General features: G+C 39.4%; 1 non-coding gene across 1 annotated transcript; it reads left to right on the top strand.

The window, feature by feature from the left end:
• Positions 1-16603: 16603 nt before the first annotated feature.
• LOC112752127 (small nucleolar RNA R71) lies at positions 16604-16710 on the top strand. The gene has a single exon (XR_003176571.1). It is a non-coding gene; the product is annotated as a small nucleolar RNA R71 (small nucleolar RNA).
• Positions 16711-23857: the final 7147 nt, after the last annotated feature.

Genomic DNA, 23857 nt, shown 5'->3' with positions numbered 1-23857 from the left:
TGTGTTTGGGCTGAGCTTAAGTGTAGCACGTGAAGAGGCCATTTGTGGAGTTGAACGCCAGTTTCTGTGCCAGTTTGGGCGTTCAACTCTGGTTTTGGATCCTTTTCTGGCGCTGGACGCCAGATTTGGGCAGAAGGCTGGCGTTGAACGCCAGTTTACGTCGTCAATTCTTGGCCAAAGTATGGACTATTATATATTGCTGGAAAGCCCTGGATGTCTACTTTCCAACGCAATTAGAAGCGCGCCATTTCGAGTTCTGTAGCTCCAGAAAATCCACTTTGAGTGCAGGGAGGTCAGAATCCAACAGCATCAGCAGTCCTTTTTCAACCTCTGAATCTGATTTCTGCTCAAGTCCCTCAATTTCAGCCAGAAAATACCTGAAATCACAGAAAAACACACAAACTCATAGTAAAGTCCAGAAATGTGAATTTAACATAAAAACTAATGAAAACATCCCTAAAAGTAACTAGATCCTACTAAAAACATACTAAAAACAGTGTCAAAAAGCGTATAAATTATCCTCTCATCATTAGGACTTGTGGATTGAAATTAATTATGCCTAGTTGACTTATCCTCGATGTAGGGTTAACTAATTGAGATTAATTTACACACAATTACCATGTTTGTGGTCCATAATTAGGATAGGAATCCTTAACTACCCACTTCTTTCCAAGAGTCCTTTTTAGCTTTCAATTTCCATTTTTATTGCCTTCACTTGCCTTCATTTAATTCCTTGCATGTTAAGTTACCTTCTTGCATTCTAATTTCTTGCCAATTTCCATCATCCAACCCCCATTTCTCTCATAGCCAACAACATGACATTTCATTGCAATTCCTAGGGAGAACGACCCGAGGTTTAATTACTCTTGGTTATTTTAATTTGAATTTGATATTTGATTAAGAGAATTCATTGTTGGTTTGGACTATGCTTCTAACGAATCGATTCTTGATTCTAAACCGGCAAGAATCCTCATTCATCATGCGTTCGCGTGCATTGCCAAATATGTATATCGATGCGTATGCGCGCAATGCGTATATGCGTGAATGAGGTTATGCGATTAGCTTAGTGTAGGCTCAAGGATTGCCTAACTCTCTGGAAAAAGTATGAGCCTGCATCCGCATATGGATGCGCACGCGCACAGTGTGCGTACGCGTCCTTGACCCCCCTTTTTTTCAGAAATAGAAAAAATAGCTCGAAATCCTCCTAACACTACCTATAGCTCAAAATCAATCACAATTGTAAAAATACAAAAATCTTTTTAGCTTTTTGAGAATTTTCTAATACAAGCAAAAAGAAGCTTGCCCCACAAGTAACCTACAACCAATTTATTGAAACAAATATATGGAAAGAAAACTATCTACAATGGTAACTCAATTCACTTATTAATCAAAAATGCAAGGGGGTGGAAAGAGTTTACCATGGTAGGGTGTCTCCCACCTAGCACTTTTAGTTTAAGTCCTTAAGTTGGACATTTGGGAAGCTCTTTGTCATGGTGGCTTATGCTTGTACTCATCCTTGAATCTCCAAGGATTTTTGCTCCTCAAATGGTTGACAGAAATTCCAACCATCTTCACCAAGTTTGGATGGAGTTCCATCTAAGATACGAGCTTCCATAGTTGGTCTTCATGCTTCGATCCGGGATCCCATATCTTATTTTCGCACCCGCCTTCTAGTTGATCTTCATGAATTTTCCGATCGGATGGTTGACAAATAGAATTCTCTTTAGCACACCAAGTCTTCTTCATAGATCCATGTGAAATAGCATTCCTCCAATCATAGTTCCTATACCTTGAGAACTTAACCTCAATGAGCCTAATTCCAAACTTCCAACCACTACACAACCCCTTTTTACTTTTAGTTCTACAAAGAGCTCTAAGTTTTCCATTCGTTTCAATCAAGCCATATTCAAGTGAGAAAGTAAAACTTAGGTTTGAGAATTCTACCCACTTGAATATCGTGTTGAACGGTGATTTAGGGAGGGAAACCTCTCCACACTTAGACAATGCAAGGTTGACTTCTTTATGCTCTCCTTTGGGTATCTCCACCTCTTGACAACTTCTTTCATCTACTTCTTGCCTGTTGACTTCTTCTAATTCCTCCTCATCATCAATCAAGTTAAATTTAGGAGATTGTGTGAAATCTACTTCCATATCAACTTCACCTTTGATAGAAGAGTCTTCAATGAGATCACCAACATCATTTGGTGTTGAGTTGTCTTCAATAGCTTCAATTTCATGTTCCATGGGAGGGGATTCAATTATTGATAAGAAATCATTGATGATTAAATCCATCTCTTGATCAACCTTCTCATATTCTTCTATCTCTATATGCTTCGGATGTTGTTGAGATTTCCATGGTGGTTCCGCATCTCCTAGATCTTCAACCACTTCTTCCTTTTCTTCAATGACCCTAGGTTTCTCCAATTGCTCCAATACAAAGCTCAACTCTTCCTTCTTCACCAGATTTTCCAATCTCTCTTTCATACTTTGCTCATCTTTTAATTTCTCGCATGTGGCCACGGAAGCACCTTGAGGGTTCAAGCATTGGTAGGCTAAAGTATGCACTACCTTAGTCAAATTAGTCATAAAATCTAGGGTGTTCCTTTGCATATCCACTTGTCCTTGAAGTAGCAAGGTGAGAGAATCATCTATTGGGGCTTAGGGTGGATAGGAAGGTTCATTATTTTGGAGAAAGGGTTCGTAGTGGGAAGGCGGTTCTTCATAGTAAGGGTATGAAGATGGTGTGCATTGAGGTAGTTCTTGGTAGTAATCATGGTAAGGTTGTGTTGGTTCTAAAGGTACTTGCTCATAATGGTCACAAGGAAATGGCATGGGTGATTGGTCATACAATGGATATGGGTCACAAGAAGGTACTTGGTAAAAATGGGCTTGTGAGCATGGTTGATAGTCATGTTGAGGATAAGGCTCATAAGCATATGGTGGTGGTACTTTATTATCACAAAAAGATTCACCATAGCCATCAAATTGACATGTATTAGGATGGTGGTTATACCTATAAGGATCCGGAGGTTGTTGCCAATAGGAGTGATCAATTCCTTGAGGCTCCTCCCATCTTGAAGTGTTCCATCCTTGGTACATGTTGTCATTAAAGTCCATATTTCCTACAAGATAGTAATAACGAAACTCATAGCCAAAGTGAGAATTCATAGTGGAAAAGCAAAATAAAACTAACAAAAACTAGTAAACAAGCAAAAGACAAACCTATTCACACTATTCACATATATACAAGAACCAATAACATAACACCATTGCAACTCCCCGGCAACGGCGCCATTTTGATGAATGGATTTTTGACGGTTTAGAATTCACAAATGAATTCTCGTTACAAGTATAGTTTCTAAACCAACAAATAATCCTTTCATACAAAAGATTGTTTGTCACAAGTACAAACCCCTAAATTTATAAACTGAAGTATTCAAACCTCGGGTCGTTCTCCCTAGGAATTGTGATAAAGTGTCTTGTTATTGGTTATGAGGTATGTTTTTGGGGTTTTTGAGATAAGAGACATGAAATGTAAATGGCAATGAAAATAAACTAACAACTAACAAAGGCCTTGGCAAGGTTTAGTGGTCAAGGATCTCTATCCCTATCACTAACCACAACATGATAATTGGCAAGGATCAATCTCATTAAGTCATCCTCTAACTAGTAGTAAATGAAAGTCAAATGAGCTATATGATGAGGTTGAAACCGAAATCCAACACCTAAAACTCACCGGCAAGTGTACCGGGTCGCATCAACTAGTAAAACTCACTTAGAGTGAGGTCGATCCCACAGGGATTGATGGATCAAGCAACTTTAGTGGGTGATTAGTTTAGTCAAGCTAACATTCAGTTGAAATTGGATGAAATGTAGCCAACAGAAAATAAATAGCAAGAATTATAAAGTGCAGAAAGTAAAATTGGACAGAAGCTTAAAGAGCAAGAAAGGTAAATTAGAAAAATCTTAAATAAAAAGAAATGTAAATTGCATCAAATGTAAAGGGGATTGGGTGCAGGAAATTTAAAGGAAAGCAATAAGCAGCACTTAGAACAATTGCAGAATAATTAAATTACATGAAAAGTAAAAGGGATTGGGTGCTGGGAATTAAAACTTCAACAAGAAAATGTAAAGTGCAATCAAGCAAAGAAGTAAAAGATGCAATAACTTGCAATAAATCTAAACAGAAAAGGGAAATTGCTTGAAAAATCCAAAACAGCAAGAAAACTCAACTCAATTGTAAAATGAAGTTGAAGATCTCAGGGGATGGAGCATTTACGTTTGAGTCAACGTTTGAGTCAAACGTTGACTCAAACATCTTCGTGTAAGTTATGCAGAACCAGCCAGCTGCTGTCATTGGCGTTTGACTTCATGTTTGAGGTCAAACGTTGGCGCAGACGTGGGCTTCCTCCAGGGCATTCATCTAGCAACGTTTGGCCCCAATGTTTGAGGAAAACGTAGTCATAAACGCTGGGACTCCAAGGCAGCCATCAAAGGTGTTTGACCTCACGTTTGAGGGCAAACGTGGGTGCAAACGTTGGGGGCAAATCTTCAATCCTGGCTGAACTTTGCTGGAGTTGAAGGTGGCGTTTGAGGGCCAACTTGAACGCAAACGTGGGCTCCTTCAGCCTTGCTTCCTTGCTTCTTTGTAGTGCTTGGTGAATGAAACGCTTGCTGCCTTTGCTTTCATTGGCTTAGCTTTAATGCATGCTTTCATTAATTAAATGCATTACGTTAAAGCATGATGGCTTTAGTGGCATTGATAATGAAATGCATGCTTTAATAACCCAATGGCATTGGTGGAATGAAAATGCATGCTGTGCTTTTAATCAATTCATTCTTAATACGATGCAAGCCTTGGTTATTAATTCATGCATTCATATTAATAATTAAATGCATGCTTTCATTAATGCCTTGTCAAAGGATTGGTGTAATATTACTTGCATGTATTCTTCGGCCTTATTAGCCAATTGGTGAATGCTAGTGTTAATTCATGCAACGCCATGCATGCATAAGGCATTAATACATGCCATGGTTTCATGGTCATGGGCCACGCTTTTAAAAGAGTGGCCTAAGGTTCCAAAGTGTGCTCAATCATCAAAGCGTACCCAGAATTCCTCTTTTCTTCTTTTTAGCTTATTTTGTGCTCTTTTGCTTCTTTTTCTTCTTATTTCCTACAAAATTTATCAAATCAAAAGATCAAGAAAATATACCATTTAAGCACAAAATAATGCAATATTTAAGCACTAATTATCTATTTCTTGTATGAAAAAGCATAGAAAAATATGACATGGTGACATGTCATCACAACACCAAACTTAAACCTTGCTTGTCCCCAAGAAAGAAAAGAATCATGCAATAGATATTGACAATCCAAGTTAAGAAGAATAGCAACTCAATGTTCATGGTAAGCTAGTTTCCTAAGCATGCTACAATCATAAAAGAAATGTAAATGATTGATGCTTCTATCTAGCTCAATTTATGAAATCTTTTTCTTATATTTCTTCCTTGAAACAAGCTTTTGATTTTCTTATTAGCTTTTCCTTTTGGGTGCTTTACCCCATGAGTTGATAACAAAGCTACGACTATAAATGCTTTGTTTTCAAGTATTACCACTTGATACATAAGCACCACAAGCATTTAATTAGAGGACTTCATTAAGCTCATTTGTTTCTTTTCCTGACTCTCTAATCATTGATGCTCAGAGCCTTGAGCTTTGAGGGAGTGCTTTTGCACTTGAGCCTAGCCTTGACTTCTAAGTGTTTTATTTTCAAGCATTTTACTTGATACATAAACACCACAAGTACTTAACAATGAAATTGTCATTGGTACTCAGAGCCTTCAGCTTTCTCATTCTTTCCCTTTTTTCTTTCTTGCTTTATTTGCAATTGCTTCTTCAAGGTTTTCATGATTTCAAAAGATTTCACAAAATGTCCTAGATGAAAACTTCAATTAAATAAAATCCAATGCATTTCAACAATAATTAATCATACTAGCTTTCCAATACTTGTATGCACATGCTAAGTTCTTCTTTAATGCCTTGTTTGTTTATGATCATGATACTTTACTGCTTTGAACTTTACAAAACTCAAGTTGGTAGTCATAATGGCATGGCAACATTTTACAGATCATCATTCAGGCTATGCTCATTCATACCACACATGCATACAGAGAATATAAAGACAATCATGCAATTTAAAGTGCTGGAAACAAAGGAGAGGAAAAGGAACTTTACAACCTTGTAATTCATCTTCTCTATTGTTGTCATTTTCCTCCCATTCTTCCCTTTCCCTTGCCAAACTCAGAATGCTTGTTCATCCTCAAGCAATAATTAGAACAATGGCTATGGGACTAAGATGGATCATAAATATCTTATACAATGAAATGTTAGTAGCACATGTGTTTTAAGCAAGCAAAATTAAAGATAGCAATCAAGGCACAAGAGACAGAGACATTGTGATTGCAAACTTAAGAAGATGAGCACAATACATTGCATAAAAGATAAGTGGCACACCAAACTTAGTGTGACACTTTCACTTGAAATTAATGCAAGTATCTAGTAGATATGGGAACCAAATTTTGTTGCATAGCAACACCAAACTTAGAATGCAATCATATGTCAATTTATTTGAATTAAAACTAAGCAAATGAAACTGTTATTTGTTAAGTACAATCACCAAGCCAAGAATCTGTCATGAATAAGAATCTCTTGGTGATGTACTAACAAAGACAGTTAATAAGCAAACAAGAGGAAAGCATTGAAAAAACATAAAAATAACTAAAGCAAGTAGAATGAAAAAGTGTTAAATCAAAAGAGAAAAATAAAACTCCAGAGGCATTGTGATTATGCAAACAAGTGGTGCTGCTGGATGACTTGCATAGAAAATTAAGTGGCACACCAAACTTAGAATCTTAGTGTGACACTTCCATATAAAATTGATGCAATCATCCATGAAGATAGAAAACAGCTTGTTGCAGGGCAACACCAAACTTAGAATGTAACCATATGCCAATTTATTGAATTTAAACAAAGCACAAAAAGAAAACAAAGCAGAGAAAAAATGTTATCTACGGTTGGGTTACCTCCCAACAAGTGCTCTTTTAGTGTCATTAGCTTGACATATTGTTCTTCACTTTCTTCCTCTTCTTCCAGTTTGTTAAGAGGAATGACCTCAAGAGGGGTGAAGATTCAGCTATTGCCCCCTGTCTTGGTCTCTCCTCAGCAAGCTTTCTTTTGTTAATGACTTGATTGAGCTTGCTTGCTGGATCAGGGGGAGGATTGCTTGTAGTTGACCTTCTCCTTTTCATGAATATTGTCCTTTGTAGCTTGGTCACAATCCTCTTCTCGGTGCTTTTGTTAATTGCCTTCACTTCCTTGAGTCCAAGTCTTGGTGGTTGTGTGATTGTTGGAGTGATTTCTTCATCAAGAGCTTTTTACATTGGTGGTTCCATGAGCTTTTCCTCTTTGCACTTCTCTGCTTCAGTTGAGTGTGACTTCTCTTAATTGGCTTCCTCCTCTTCTTTTTCCTGATTTTCTATTAATTCCATTGGGAGGAAATCTTTATGTTTCATTGTCACCTCAAGTAGATTTTGTGAATGTAAAATCCTTGGCTCATGTTTCTCATCCTTCGTTGCAATTCCACTTGACACAGGGACTTTTTGTTCTTGTTTTTCCACTTCTTCACCCACAAATTTATCTTCATCCTCACTATTTGATGGTTCTAAGTTCCTCCTTGTTTGCTCTAAGGGCCGTTTCATCTTCTTGAAGAGGATTTCTTTCCAAGATTGGGATTGTGTGTCTCTTTTCACAAGTTGTCTGTGTACTTCAATGGCTTGGCATTGGCTTTCTAAGGACCATTGAAGGTAATCCTCATCTGTTGGTTCAAGAGATAAAGGTTGAGAGTAATTTTGGTGACATGGATGTGTTGTGGTGAATTTGTGTTGAGGGGTGTGGAATGAGTTGTGTGGTTGATGGGATGACTTGTATGCATCTTGGAAGAAACTTTGTGTTGAGGCATAATTAAATAATGAAGAACTTTCAACTGAGAAACTGGGAAGTGAGGGTGGATGCTCTTTTATTCCTTGGTGATACTTCCATCCACCATGAAGATAATGATATGAATCATTTTGTGGTGGTGGTTGGTATCCCATATGATTTTCTTGCTCATCTTGTGTCTCTGAAGCAAATCTCCATGAATTGGAGTGCTCAGAATGTGTATTCTCTTGGTGATATTCCCAGCCACCATTAGAGATTGGTGATGGCGGGTAATATCCCATAAAATTTGTTTGATCATAAGATGAGTTGAACTCATTTGAATTTTGGAAAACACAACACCAAGGAAAATTGAAATTACTTATATCAGAGATGAGAATTTCTTAGTGAGGTAAAAACTCAAACACCTTGGTTTCAATCTAAAACAGAAAACAAAAATAAAGAAAATGCTTGATCTAGACTTCTCGCCCACTTAATCATTGTTGATCTAAATCAATCCCCGGCAACGGCACCAAAAACTTGATGAGGTTGGTGATGCACGGAAAACTTGTCTCTCAACAAATTCCCCTTCGGCAAGTGTACCGAATTTGTCGTCAAGTAAAAACTCACAATAGAGTGAGGTCGAATCCCACAAGGATTGATTGATCAAGCAACTTTAATTAGAGGACTGTTCTAGTTGAGCGAATCCAGAATTTGAGTTGAGAATTGCAGAAAATAAAATGGCGGAAAGGTAATTGACAGGAAAGTAAATGCTAGAATTATAGATCTGGAAGTAAATGACGGAAGGTAAATTGCAGAATTGTAAATGGGCATGGGAGAATTGCTCATTAAAGTAAATAACAGAAATTAAAGAGAATGGGTAAGATCAGAAATGGGGAGTTCATTGGGCTTAGGAGATGTTGCATTCTCCGGATCAATTTCATTTTCATCTCTTCCTCAATCAATGCACTCATTGATCTCCTTGGCAATCTTAAGTGATTGAATTACAATTTCTTGTAATTCAATCTCTCAAATCTTGATCAATAGCCAATTCCTTGGTCAATTGCTCATGAGAAGAGATGAAGTATGGTCACTGATTATACCACATGCATTTCCCAAACCAAGTGTTGAGAGGATTATAGTCACATATCCATCCAAACCCAATTTGGTCCAGCATGAGAAAGCATTTCTAGCTTGATCTCTTCATTCCTCTTTCAAGGTTCAGAAGAGATCCAAGTATGAATAGTTTCTTTTTCAAGATAACTACTCAATTGGATGAAGATCGAAAGCTTTCAAGTAAAATCAAGAGAAAAGATAGAAGAAGAATAATAAAAACTAGTATTGATCCATCAAATTACAACAGAGCTCCCTAACCCAATGACAGGGGTTTAGTTGTTCATAGCTCTGGAAAATGAAAACAAAGATGGAGAATACATCATGAAAACTTAGAAGTGCAGAGAAAGTAAATACAGAGAGTAGTTCTATGCTAAGAGTCTCCCTATAATTTCCAACTCTCTAAAATATTTCAAAGATACTCCTATATATACTACTCTTCTGTTCTTCTAGTTGATTCTTCAAGTCTTGGGCCTTTGGATCTTGAGTTGGAAGCAGTTCTCTTCTTCATTGGGCTTAGCTTTTACTTGCAGAGAGAAAGTATGAAGTGGGCAGGGGCTTTGGCACAGGAAGTTAGTGGTGTTAACGTTCAGTGAAAATATGGGTTCGAGAACGTTAGTGACAATCACCTTTTTTACTAACGTTCCTCACCAAAGTTAAAGGCCACGTTAACCTCAACGTCAGTGGCACAAATGTTGCCACTAACGTTTCTACTATGTCCTTCGCACACGTTATTGGGACTTAACTTTCCCAATAACGTTGAGAAGCCTCCCCCTTCCCTACGTTAGAGCCCATGTTAACTTAGTTAACATGGCTCTTTTAACGTAGGCTTGCCATCCTTTGAGAATGTTAGTGACACTTACCATTGTCACTAATGTTCCAAATTAACCCTATTTTCCACGTTAGAGTCCACGTTAACTAGGTTAACGTGGCTTCTAACGTGGCCTTGCTAGCCATCTCCAACGTTAGTGACAAAGTGGAGTGTCACTAACGTTGGCTCATCCTTCCTTTATCCACGTTAGCTTCCACGTTAACTAAGTTAACGTGGGAGTTAACGTGGCTCATGATGGCATGTGTGGCTCCTTCCAACGTTAGTGACAATGTTGGGTGTCACTAACGTTGGCGATCACCTTCTTTCTTCACGTTAGCTTCCATGTTAACTAGGTTAATGTGGGAGTCAACGTGGCTCATTGGGGGCTTGTGTTCTTCCAACGTTAGTGACAATGTTGGGTGTCACTAACGTTGTCGACCACTTTGTTCCTTCACGTTAGCTTCCACGTTAACTAGGTTAACGTGGGAGTTAACGTGGCTTAATGTGCTTTGGCCAACGTTAGTGACAATGTTGAGTGTCACTAACGTTGGCTCCCCCCTTCCTTCTTAACGTTAGAGGCCACGTTAACTAGGTTAACGTGGACTCTAACGTGACCACTCATGATCTTGGTTCAACGTTAGTGATAATGTTAAGTGTCACTAACGTTGGCTCTATTTCTTAACGTGGGCAATGATGGCTTCGAGAGCGTTATTGGCAATCACTTTTCTCATTAACTTTGCAAGTTACTCCCATTCCACGTTAGTGTTAACGTTAGTGCAACTAACGTAGCCACTAATGTGGTTCTTCTTTGCTTCCTTTGTCCTGAAATTAAGCAATAAAGTGCATCAAAGTTCTAGTCTAAGTCATGGGAAATGCAACATCCAATTTGTCCTTAAATTCATGCAAAATCCTCATGAAATCATGTAAAATGCACAATGTATGCTTGAATCAAGATGTAAGTGAATATCTACCCAAAACTAGCTTATTTCCTAAGGAAATGCATGAAACTACCCTAAAAGCAGTAAAGAAAAGGTCAGTGAAACTGGCCAAAATGCCCTGGCATCACAACACCAAACTTAAAGCTTGCTTGTCCCAAGCAAGTACTGGAACAAGAGAATGATGAAAGAAATGCCAAGAGACATGAGTCATTCTTGTGGAAGTCATGTCCTAGTTTTATGGTGGTTTCATGCATATCAACTTAGGCTCATTCCTGGCTTTCATACCTTTATCATGTCCTAGAATACTCACTTGTTATTGCATCCCATGAAACTTTTATTCATTGATCCTTTTGTTGTTATTTGAGGGCTTATTTTTGTTCTTAAGCTAAGTGCTCTGTAAGGGGGCAACTCTTTAAAATAAGCTTTCAGCCAACACTCCCGAACCAGTTTGTTCAAGGTGCTAGGTGTTGAAGCACCCCTAAGGACTTACTTGCTCAAGTCTCTCCCCCATACATACACACCACAGGCACATAGTTTATTTATTTTCTTTTCTTGAGACCTTGGTGTCCAGCACCTCTTTGGGTTACTAAATGCTCTGTGGTGAGGGTTACTCTTGATAGTGGACTTTCAGCTGATAATCCCAGGTTAGTTAACCCAAGTTACCAAGTGATAAGGCACCCCTAAGAGCTTATTCATCCAAGTAGATCCCTCACACAGGAGCACCACATACACATGTTTCAAGATTAAAACCATTGGTGCCTAGCCTTATTGCTTACTATTTTTCTTTTATTCCTCAACTTTGATTGTTCTTTCCCTTTTTCTTATTAGGATCTTCTTATTTATCTAGTCTCATGGGGTGTGTCTCAAGCATAGTATTCATGACAGATAGTTGTCTTCCCACCCTATGGTTGAACCAACTTAGCTAACTTATGACCACACCACAAACTCATGGACTTACTCCCTAGTATGAACTCCACTCTGGTCTTTTGAAAACAATCATTCTCTTTTCATTTGATTCAAAAGGGACAAGCATACAAGTAAGTAAAGAAATGATGCAGTGACATAGAGACTAGCACACAGAGACCTCTTCAACACATAAACTTAAAAAAAAACAGAATTTAAAAAAGTTTAAACTAATCATGGAAGCAAGTTCTATTTCATACAAGATCTTCCTTATTTAAAACTTAGAACAAGATAGACCAAAGAAAGAACTCCACCACCTTTTACTCTTGTGGATGTCCATGCTTTCCTCCTTGTTTGTCTTCTTTGTGTCCTCTTGCATTCCCTCTCATCCGTGCCAATCTTGCTTGCTTCCAATCCTCAAGTGCCTTTCTTACTGATTCATGACTCTCTTCCACCCTTTGTCTTTCTTCTCGTGCTAATTCATCCCTCATTTCTTCATACCTTGTGATTCTTGGATGCAATATAGGCAGTTGTCCTACCAAGTAACCGAGCCTGGCTTGAGTATTTATATGATGCCCAGTCTCGCTCATGTAAACTCCTTCTGCGAATGCCCTTTGCTCGTCCAATAGTTCTGCCTGTTCTATTTGTCTTCGATGCATCTCATGTATATGTGCACCTTGATGTGCTTGGATGTTGATTAGCCTCTGGATGGATTCTTGTTGCTCATTTTGCCTTTGTTCCATCCTGTGAAATGTTTCATTCCATTGTTGTCCTTGACTCAATTGCTGATCCATCATTTGCTTTTGACAATCCCCTTGTTGAGTCATCCATCTTGAGAGTGACTCCTCTTGCTGCCCCATCATCTATAGTTGAAGTTCTCTCTGTGCTCCTTGGCTCTCCAAATATTGTTGAGATAGTCCACTAATGGCCTCCTGCAATTGATGCATATCCAAAGTGGTTGGTGCTTGCCCTTCTACGGCTTGTCCTTCTACTACTTGAGGGGCTGTCCTCTTCCTTTGCTTCCGTTGAGGTAGGGGGGATGCAGTGGCATGCATTCGTTGAACGGTTATTGGAATGCCCTCTTTTATCCACACGGGGTCCTCATCTTCAAACACCACCCCAGCTTTCTTGCACAGTCGGTAAATAGTGCTAGGGTAACCTAACGTTCCTCTTGAGTCGCTTTTCTCTGCCATTTTTCTAATGCCTTCTGCTATGAGTTCATGAACCTTGATTTCTCCTCCTTTGAGTATACAGTGTACCAGTGTGGCTCTCTTGAGATTCACCTCCGAGTTGTTCGCTGCTGGGAGGATGGACCTCCATACAATCTCGAACCATCCCTTTGCTTCCGGAGTAAGATCTGCTCTCTTGATGAACCTTGGTCTCCTATCTGCATATCTTTCCCAGTCAGCTCCTGGTACACAAATGTCTTGCACAATCTGATCATGATTAGGGTTGTTGTCCATCCTTGAATGATAACTCTCTTCTTCAAACGGTATGGACCGCAGTTTTAATGCCTTCATGACACTCATGGGGCCAAAATCCACAATCTTTCCTCTCACAAAGCTTGTATATGACTCATCTGCCTTATCATAACGGACCGCATTTGCATAAAACTCTCTTATAAGATTTGCATTCACCTTAATGACCGGATCAGTGAGGAGCTCCCATCTTCTCTTTTCTACCTTCATTGTAATTTTGGGACACTCAGTTTTCCTAACTTGAAATCCTAGCTCATAAATGATTTCTTTATCAACCATCCACCCGTATTGCAATGCATGATGCAAGCTTCTGAATCTCTTTTCATCATACGGGTGTTGCTCCATAGGTTCCTTCCCCTTCCTTCTTTTAGAGCTTGAAGATGCCATGATTGAGGGTTAATGTATGGAGTTGGCAAGGGTGTGGAGACTTTTGGTTGTTTAGGGTTGAGTGCAATGAAGGTGGTGAAGGAGAATGTGTTTAAATGGTTAGGAAATGCTTTGCTCCGAAATGGATAGGTGTGAAGAGTGGATGTGGAGTGTAGAGCTAGGGTACGGATCAAGGATCACTTTTATAGAAAGGTTGTGAGTGAATGGAGGGTGTGGATTAATGGAGTGGTTGTTTGATGGACGGTTGGGGTTGTGCATGTAGAAAGGACAAGGATCATCACTTTATGATGGAGATTGCTCGGTCTTCAAGGGTCCCATTTTTTTCAATGTTGTATGGCAACATTTTCCAATGACTTCCCTTTTTAGAACAAGTGTATAGTCCTTCCTTTTGTGGTGTCCGAACCTTCTTCCTTTAATTGTCCAATCTATTTCTTTCAATGCTCCTTTCCTTTCCCTATAAAGATCAAATAAGAAAAGTAAGAAATATCATAAAAAAAATCAATTTAGATTTTTACGGCTAAAATAATAAAGAGAAGAAAAGATTAGATTGTTTATTCATGAACTCTAACTAATTAACTAACTGTGTATCCCTTTATGCATTTTGGTGGCACCATGAGGTGACACCAAACTTAGTTTGAAGCATTGTGATGAAAAGTTCTGTTCAAAGCTCCAAGACTAGAATGCTCTCTGTTGCATTCATGCTTTCTTGGTATGCTTTGAACACCAAACTTGTTCTTCACTATATACTGCAATATAAGGACTTCACCAAGTTTGGGTTGAAATTTATGAATATTGACTTATTCACTAGTAAAAGCTAATAAAACATGGGTTGCCGCCCATGAAGCGCTTCTTTAGCGTCACTAGCTTGACGTTTCTCCTTCATCAGGGTGGTTGATAATGCTTCAAGTCCTCCCCTCTTGCCTTGGACTTATATCCATTGGTTGTATCAATGATCTCTACATGTTCCAAGGAAAGAACTCTGTTGATAGTGAAGACCTTAGGTAACTGAGATGGTACAGTGGGGAGATTAGGGGGGAATTCTGGGAAGTAAGCTGAAATCACTTTATCTCCTGGAGAGAGGCCTTCCGTAGGGATCTTCTTGTTCCTCCACCCCCTTGGTACCTTCTTCTTTGTCCCTTTTGACGCTTCCCTGTTCTTGGCGACTTCTTCTTTTAAGTGAATTTTGTTGTTATCTTCACATGCCTCTGGTGGTTTAGGTTCCTCCAACTTTTCCTTGAGCTGTGACGATTGCTGTTTGCCTTGTTCATCATTCAGTGGGATTCTCAGATGTGTTGGTGGTGCCTCAGTGCTTGTTTCCTCTGTCAGCATCCCGTTATGATCATTGCTTGGTTCTTTGTTTTCTTGGTCAGTTTCTTGGGAGAGTTTGAAGACATTGAAGCTGAGTTGTTCATCATGGATCTTCAATATTAGCTCCCCTCGCTCCACGTCTATGAGTGCTCTGGCTGTAGCTAGGAATGGTCTTCCCAATATGATTGGGTGAGTGTGACTCTCTTCCATGTCCAAGATGACAAAGTCTGTGGGAAGAAAGTATTTCCTCACCTTTAACAACACGTTTTCCACCACCCCTCTTGCTTGTTTTTGAGTTTTGTCAGCCAGCCTGATGACTACATCTGTGGGCAATATCTCATTGATCTGCAGCCTCTTCACCAGGGATAGAGCCATTAAGTTGATGCTTGCTCCCAAATCGCAAAGTGCTCTATCAAACATTGTTTCTTCTATGGCACAGGGGACATGAAAACTCCCTGGATCTTTTCTTTTTGTAGGCAACTGCGGTTGAATGAGGGCACTGCACTCCTTGTTCATCACTATAGCTTGGCCTCCCTTGAGTGAGCTTTTCCTGGGAAGCAACTCCTTCATGTACTTGATGAATGCAGGCATTTGTTGGATAGTCTTGATGAATGGTATGTTCACATGCAGAGATGCAAATAAGTCAAGAAATCTTGAGTATATTCTCCTCTCCACAGCTCCCTTGAGCAGTTGGGGAAAAGGTGCATAGAGTCTCAGCAACTCCTGTTTTGAGATTTCTGGTTCTTGGTAATCTTTTTCCACCTCCTCTACTGAGGTATCTTCAGGTTGTTCTGACAGCTTTCTTGGCTTGTCCTCAGTCTCCTTATCACTTATAGTGACCATCTTGCAATCTTCCCATCTTACCTTCTTTGTTTCACCTCTCGGATTCTTCTCTGTGTCACTTGGGAATCCATCTGTGGGTTTGGGAATTTGCTCAGAGAGATATCCTACTTGAGATTCCAACCTCTTGATTGTGTCTCCCTGGTTCTTGAAACTGGCTCGCACTTCCTCCTTGAAGACCTTGTTGTCTTGAATCTCCTTGCTTAGGCCTTCAAGTAGATTCTCAATCCTTGAGATTCTTTCATCAAATGATGACAGGTCAGGCTGAGTAGGGTTATTCTGGCCTTGATATAAATGTGGGGAGGTGTTGTTATGGGGGTGTTGATATGGTCTAGATGTGAAGTGTTGGGTAGCTGCATTGTTTGGATTTGGGCGTCTTTGATCAAGGCTTTGGTCTTGTTGATTTCCCCACCCAAAGTTTGGGTGATTCCTCCATCCAGGGTTGTAGGTCTTGGAGTATGGATCATGGTTTTGCCTAGGTGAATTCCCAATGTAGTTGGCTTGCTCCTGACTACCCTATGCTTCTTCATTCACTCCTTCTTGGGTTGTTAATGAAGTGGAGACTGCTGCTACTTGGTTCCTCTCCATCTTCTTGGTGAGGTCAGCCAGCTGCTGGGTAATGAGCTTGTTTTGGGCCAGCAGAGCATCTACAATGTTTAGCTCCATTACTCCTCTTGTGTTCCCTCTTTCGGAAGCATAGAAGTAGTCATTCTCTGCTACTGTTTCAATGACATCTATGGCTTCCTCAATAGTCTTCTTCTTGTTCAAAGATCCTCCAGATGAATGGTCTACAGCCTTCTTTGACTCATAAGAGAGCCCTTCATAGAAAATGTGCAGCTGCACCCATTCGTTGAACATATCTGGTGGGCACCTCCTTGTTAAGTCTTTAAACCTCTCCCATGCTTCATATAGAGTCTCACCATCTTGTTGCCTAAAAGTTTGGACCTCAGCTCTCAGCCTATTGATTCGTTGAGGAGGGTAAAATCTTGCTAAGAATTTGTTCACCACGTCTTCCCAAGTTGTCAAGCTCTCCCTTGGGAAAGACTCCAGCCACTTAGCTGCCTTATCCCTGAGTGAGAATGGAAATAAGAGCAGTCTATATGCGTCAGGATGAACACCATTAGACTTCACTGTGTCACATATTCTTAGGAAGGTGGTTAGATGTTGATTGGGGTCCTCTTGGACACTCCCTCCGAATGAACAGTTGTTCTAAACAAGGGTGATGAGCTGTGGCTTCAGTTCAAAATTGTTGGCATGGATGGTTGGCTTTTGAATGCTACTTCCACAGTTCCCTGGGTTTGGATTGATGTAAGAGCCTAAAACTCTTCTATCCTCCCCAGCATGATTTGCTCCACCTCCTCTGCCATGGTTGTGAGCCTCTTCTTCATGATGGTTTTCCATGTTTTCTTCCATGTTTGGTTCAAAGTATTCCTCAAAGTGTTCCTCCTCTTCTTCACCACCAACTACACGTTTTTCTCTTGCCTCCCTCCTTAGTCTAAGGAAGGTTCTCTCAGGTTCAGAATCAAAGGAAGTTGAAGCCCTACTTCTTCTCCCTGTCATACAACCAACAAGTACAAGCAAAGAGAATAGGTGCATAAAGTATATCTGTCAGAATTACTGTTAGTGTGAGTGATGAAATATATCAAACAGTTAGTGGGTTAGTGAGATGAATAGTAAATAACAAAGAAAAATTAAGGGGGAAGGGAAGAAGTTATCTAAAACAGAAAGTAAATGACTCAAACAAAAATAAAATGCTCAATCTAGTTATCCTCCAATCTAATCATTGTTGATGCACAATCAATCCCCGGCAACGGCGCCATAAACTTGATGCATGGAAAACTTGTCTCTCAACAAATTCCCCTTCGGCAAGTGTACCGAATTTGTCGTCAAGCAAAAACTCACAATAGAGTGAGGTCGAATCCCACAAGGATTGATTGATCAAGCAACTTTAATTAGAGGACTATTCTAGTTGAGCGAATCCAGAATTTGAGTTGAGAATTACAGAAAATAAAATGGCGGGAAGGCAATTGACAGGAAAGTAAATGCTAGAATTATAGATCTGAAAGTAAATGACGGAAGGTAAATTGCAGAATTGTAAATGGGCATGGGGGAATTGCTCATTAAAGTAAATAACAGAAATCAAAGAGAATGGGTAAGATCAGAAATGGGGAGTTCATTGGGCATAGGAGATGTTGCATTCTCCGGATCAATTTCATTTTCATCTCTTCCTCAATCAATGCACTCATTGATCTCCTTGGCAATCTTAAGTGATTGAATTACAATTTCTTGTAATTCAATCTCTCAAATCTTGATCAATAGCCAATTCCTTGGTCAATTGCTCATGAGAAGAGATGAAGTATGGTCACTGATTATACCACATGCATTTCCCAAACCAAATGTTGAGAGGATTATAGTCACATATCCATCCAAACCCAATTTGGTCCAGCATGAGAAAGCATTTCTAGCTTGATCTCTTCATTCCTCTTTCAAGGTTCAGAAGAGATCCAAGTATGAATAGCTTCTTTTTCAAGATAACTACTCAATTAGATGAAGATCGAAAGCTTTCAAGTAAAATCAAGAGAAAAGATAGAAGAAGAACAATGAAAACTAGTATTGATCCATCAAATTACAACAGAGCTCCCTAACCCAATGACAGGGGTTTAGTTGTTCATAGCTATGGAAAATGAAAACAAAGATGGAGAATACATCATGAAAACTTAGAAGTGCAGAGAAAGTAAATACAGAGAGTAGTTCTATGCTAAGAGTCTCCCTATAATTTCCAACTCTCTAAAATATTTCAAAGATACTCTTATATATACTACTCTTCTGTTCTTCTAGTTGATTCTTCAAGTCTTGGGCCTTTGGATCTTGAGTTGGAAGCAGTTCTCTTCTTCATTGGGCTTAGCTTTTACTTGCAGAGAGAAAGTATGAAGTGGGCAGGGGCTTTGGCACAGGAAGTTAGTGGTGTTAACGTTCAGTGAAAATATGGGTTCGAGAACGTTAGTGACAATCACCTTTTTTACTAACGTTCCTCACCAAAGTTAAAGGCCACGTTAACCTCAACGTCAGTGGCACAAACATTGCCACTAACGTTTCCACTATGTCCTTCGCACACGTTATTGGGACTCAACTTTCCCAATAACGCTGAGAAGCCTCCCACTTCCCTACGTTAGAGCCCACGTTAACTTAGTTAACGTGGTTCTTTTAACGTAGGCTTGCAATCCGTCGAGAAGGTTAGTGACACTTACCATTGTCACTAACGTTCTAAATTGCCCCTATTTTTCACGTTAACTAGGTTAACGTGGCTTCTAACGTGGCCTTGCTAGCCATCTCCAACGTTAGTGACAAAGTTGAGTGTCACTAACGTTGGCTCATCCTTCCCTTATCCACGTTAGCTTCCATGTTAACTAAGTTAACGTGGGAGTTAACGTGGCTCATGGTGGCATGTGTGGCTCCTTCCAACGTTAGTGACAATGTTGGGTGTCACTAACATTGGCAATCACCTTCTTTCTTCACGTTAGCTTCCACGTTAACTAGGTTAACGTGGGAGTCAATGTGGCTCATTGGGGGCTTGTGTTCTTCCAACGTTAGTGACAATGTTGGGTGTCACTAACGTTGTCGACCACTTTGTTCCTTCACGTTAGCTTCCACGTTAACTAGGTTAACGTGGGAGTTAACGTGGCTTAATGTGCTTTGGCCAACGTTAGTGACAATGTTGAGTGTCACTAACGTTGGCTCCCCCCTTCCTTCTTAACGTTAGAGGCCACGTTAACTAGGTTAACGTGGACTCTAACGTGGCCACTCATGATCTTGGTTCAACGTTAGTGATAATGTTAAATGTCACTAACGTTGGCTCTATTTCTTAACGTGGGCAATGATGGCTTCGAGAGCGTTATTGGCAATCATTTTTCTCATTAACTTTGCAAGTTACTCCCATTCCATGTTAGTGTTAACGTTAGTGCAACTAACGTAGCCACTAATGTGGTTCTTTTTTGCTTCGTTTGTCCTGAAATTAAGCAATAAAGTGCATCAAAGTTCTAGTCCAAGTCATGGGAAATGCAACATCCAATTTGTCCTTAAATTCATGCAAAATCCTCATGAAATCATGTAAAATGCACAATGTATGCTTGAATCAAGATGTAAGTGAATATCTACCCAAAACTAGCTTATTTCCTAAGGAAATGCATGAAACTACCCTAAAAACAGTAAAGAAAAGGTCAGTGAAACTGGCCAAAATGCCCTAGCATCAGTGAAACTACCCTAAAAACTCACCGGCAAGTGCACCGGGTCGCATCAAGTAGTAAAACTCACTTAGAGTGAGGTTGATCCCACAGGGATTGATGGATCAAGCTTTAGTGGGTGATTAGTTTAGTCAAGCTAACATTCAGTTGAAATTGGATGAAATGTAGCCAACAGAAAATAAATAGCAAGAATTATGAACTGCAGAAAGTAAAATTGGACAGAAGCTTAAAGAGCAAGAAAAGTAAATTGGAAAAATCTTAAATGACAAAAAATGTAAATTGCATCAAATGTAAAGGGGATTGGGTGCAGGAAATTTAAAGGAAAGCAATAAACAACACTTAGAACAATTACAGAATAATTAAATTGCATGAAAAGTAAAAGGGATTGGTTGCTGGGAATTAAAACTTCAACAAGAAAATGTAAAGTGCAATCAAGCAGAGAAGTAAAAGATGCAATAACTTGCAATAGATCTAAACAGAAAAGGGAAATTGCTTGAAAAATCCAAAACAGCAAGAAAACTCAACTCAATTGTAAAATGAAGTTTAAGATCTCAGGGGATCAAAGAGACTAGAAAACAAGTATAGATCTCAACCCCTTCCTTGATTCAGCAAAAAACAATTTGCAAAAGAAATAGAAGAACAAATTTCAGAAGAAGTAAAGATGAAAACAGTAAAGAGAATTTAAATCCCAAATCACAATTTCTTGAATTATGCAGACAAATAAACAGAGAGAGATCTCAAGGTGAGATTGAAACAGAATTTCTTCAATTCTCCACCCAAGATCCAAAACAAAGAGTAAAAAGTGCAGAAGCAAGAACAATGAAGAAGAGAGATCAATTCTCCTTCCCAATTCCCAAAAATCAAATTCAAAGAAGAAAATTAAGAGATAGCTCCTACTACCACTGCTCTCTAGTAGAGCTAGCCTCCTTTAACAAAGATGAAAATGATGCCTTATATAGTTTTTACAAAATGAAAATGTAAATGAAATTAAAAACAAATTATAATTAAAATGAAATTTCTATTCTAAATATCTCTTGTGCCTTTGAGTAGTGTCAATTGGGCTTTTGGCCTTGATGGAATTGGGTTGAAGATGGCCCTGATTGATCACTCTTGGTCTTGAGAAGAAATCTGCTTGCAGTTTAGACTTTGGAGCATTTACGTTTGAGTCAACGTTTCAGTCAAACATTGACTCAAACGTCTTCATGTAAGTTATGCAGAACCAGCCGGCTGCTGTCATTGGCGTTTGGCCTCACGTTTGAGGTCAAACGTTGGTGCAGGTGTGGGCTTCCTCCAGGGCATTCATCTAGCAATGTTTGGCCCCAACGTTTGAGGAAAACGTGGTCACAAACGCTAGGACTCCAAGGCAGCCATCAAAGGCGTTTGACCCCACGTTTGAGGGCAAACATCGGTGCAAACGTTGGGGCTAATCTTCAATCCTGGCTAAACTTTGCTGGCGTTGGAGGTGGCGTTTGAGGGCCAACTTGAACGCAAACGTGGGCTCCTTAAGCCTTGCTTCCTTGCTTCTTTGTAGCGCTTGGTGAGTGAAACGTTTGCTGCCTTTGCTTTCATTGGCTTAGCTTTAATGCATGCTTTCATTAATTAAATGCATTACGTTAAAGCATGATGGCTTTAGTGGCATTGATAATGAAATGCATGCTTTAATAACCCAATGGCATTGGTGGAATGAAAATGCATGCTGTGTTTTTATTCAATTCATTCTAAATACGATGCAAGCCTTGGTTATTAATTCATGCATCCATATTAATAATTAAATGCATGCTTTCATTAATGCCTTGTCAAAGGATTGGTGTAATATTACTTGCATGCATTCTTCGGCCTTATTAGCCAATTGGTGAACGCTAGTGTTCATTCATGCAACGCCATGCATGCATAAGGCATTAATACATGCCATGGTTTCATGGTCATGGGCCACGCTTTTAAAAGTGTGGCCTAAGGTTCCAAAGTGTGTTCAATCTTCAAAGCATGCCCAGAATTCCACTTTTCTTCTTTTTAGCTTATTTTGTGCTCTTTTGCTTCTTTTTTTTCTTATTTCGTACAAAATTTATCAAATTAAAAGATCAAGGAAATATACCATTTAAGCACAAAAGAATGCAATATTTAAGCACTAATTATCTATTTCTTGTATGAAAAGGCATAGAAAAACATGACATGGTGACATGTCATTACTATATCAATCCAAGTCCATAAGTCCTAGTTCTCCACCAATTCAATTAGTGAGATCTAGAGTTAATGGCTCCCAATCATCAATTACATGGACATTAGTAACTCAAGAGTTTCTAAGTTACCTTCCCAAGCCAAGAGCATAAAATTCTACTCTAAAATCCAACCAAGCATTTTATCAAACACTTGGAATGCACAAAAGGAAAGCATAGTAAATTGACAACAAGAATAGAATCTAACAACAATTATTGCAAGGAATTAATAACAACAATCAAAAGAAACACAATTATCATGAATTACCTCAAATTGAATTGAAAGAAAATAGCATGAACACAAGTAGATCTACAACAAAGCATAGAAACAAAGTAGAGGAAATCGTAACAAACAATAGAAGAATGATGAATGTAACAACAAAGAATTAAAGAGTAGAAGTAGATGAAAGCATGAATTAAAACCTAGATCTAAGATTATTGACCTAAACCTAATTCTAATCCTAATCCTAGAGAGAAGCGAGAGCTTCTCTCTCTAAAACTAGCTAAAACTAAGCCCAATGTGTAATGTATGTGAAGTGATGCCTTCCCCTTCAATCCTTGGTTCCTTTTATCTTTTCCTACCAAAAACTCAGCTCCAAATGGGGCCAGAAACCCTCCAAAATTGCCAGGCACGAGTTCTTTTTTAAAAATCACGTGAGGCCTTTGACGCGTATGCGTACAGCGCGCGTACGCGTCCATGGAGGTTTTCGCAATCCACGCAGGAGCGCGTCCATGGGCGTTTTCCAAATCTTTGGCTTTTCATGATTTCTCCACTTTGTATGCTTTCCTTTCACTCCTTTGATCCTTTCCTAGCCCTTTTCAATCTGAAATCACTAGCAAACACATCAAGCACAAATAATGAGACAATCACAAAACCATGCTATTTCATTGAATAAATGTGAGGAAAGGTTACCAAAATACTCTAAATTCAACACAAGATAAACCCTAAAAAGGGGGTTTATCACAATCATGAAATGCCACAGCACGGGATCCTGGAGATTGAGTTGTTTGATGTGTGGGGGAGAGATTTTTTTGCACCGTTTCCACCCTCATACTCAAACACATACATCTTGGTGGCGGTGGACTATGTGTCCAAATACGTTGAAGCTATAGTCTCACCCACTACTGACACCCGGCCGAGTCATGCTGAACTTCCTGCAGAAGTATATTTTCAGCATGTTTGGTGTCCCAAGGACACTGACCAGTGATGGAGGTAGCCACTTCTGCAATAGATAATTGGACTCACTTTTGCAGAGATATGGAGTCCGTCATAAGGTGGCCACCCCTTATCACCCACAGATAAGCGGACAAGCTGAGGTCTTGAATAGGGAACTTAAAAGGATCTTAGAGAAGATAGTAAGCACCTCAAGGAAGGACTGGACAAGAAGACTTGATGATGCTCTCTAGGCGTACAGGACAACTTTCAAGACCCTGTTGGAATGTCTCTGTATCAATTAGTCTATGGTAAATCTTGCCATTTTCCAGTAGAGTTGGAGCACAGAGCATACTAGGCAACAAGGTTTCTGAATTTTGACGCCAAGGCTGCAGGAGAGAAAAGATTGCTCCAACTAAATGAACTGGACGAGTTCCAATATGCAGCCTATGAGAATGCCAAAGTTTACAAAGAAAGAGCAAAGAAGTGACATGATAGGA

This window comes from Arachis hypogaea, chromosome 15, assembly GCF_003086295.3.
Source record: "Arachis hypogaea cultivar Tifrunner chromosome 15, arahy.Tifrunner.gnm2.J5K5, whole genome shotgun sequence".
Taxonomy (NCBI): domain Eukaryota; kingdom Viridiplantae; phylum Streptophyta; class Magnoliopsida; order Fabales; family Fabaceae; genus Arachis; species Arachis hypogaea.
This window is presented reverse-complemented; position numbering and strand designations above follow the sequence as displayed.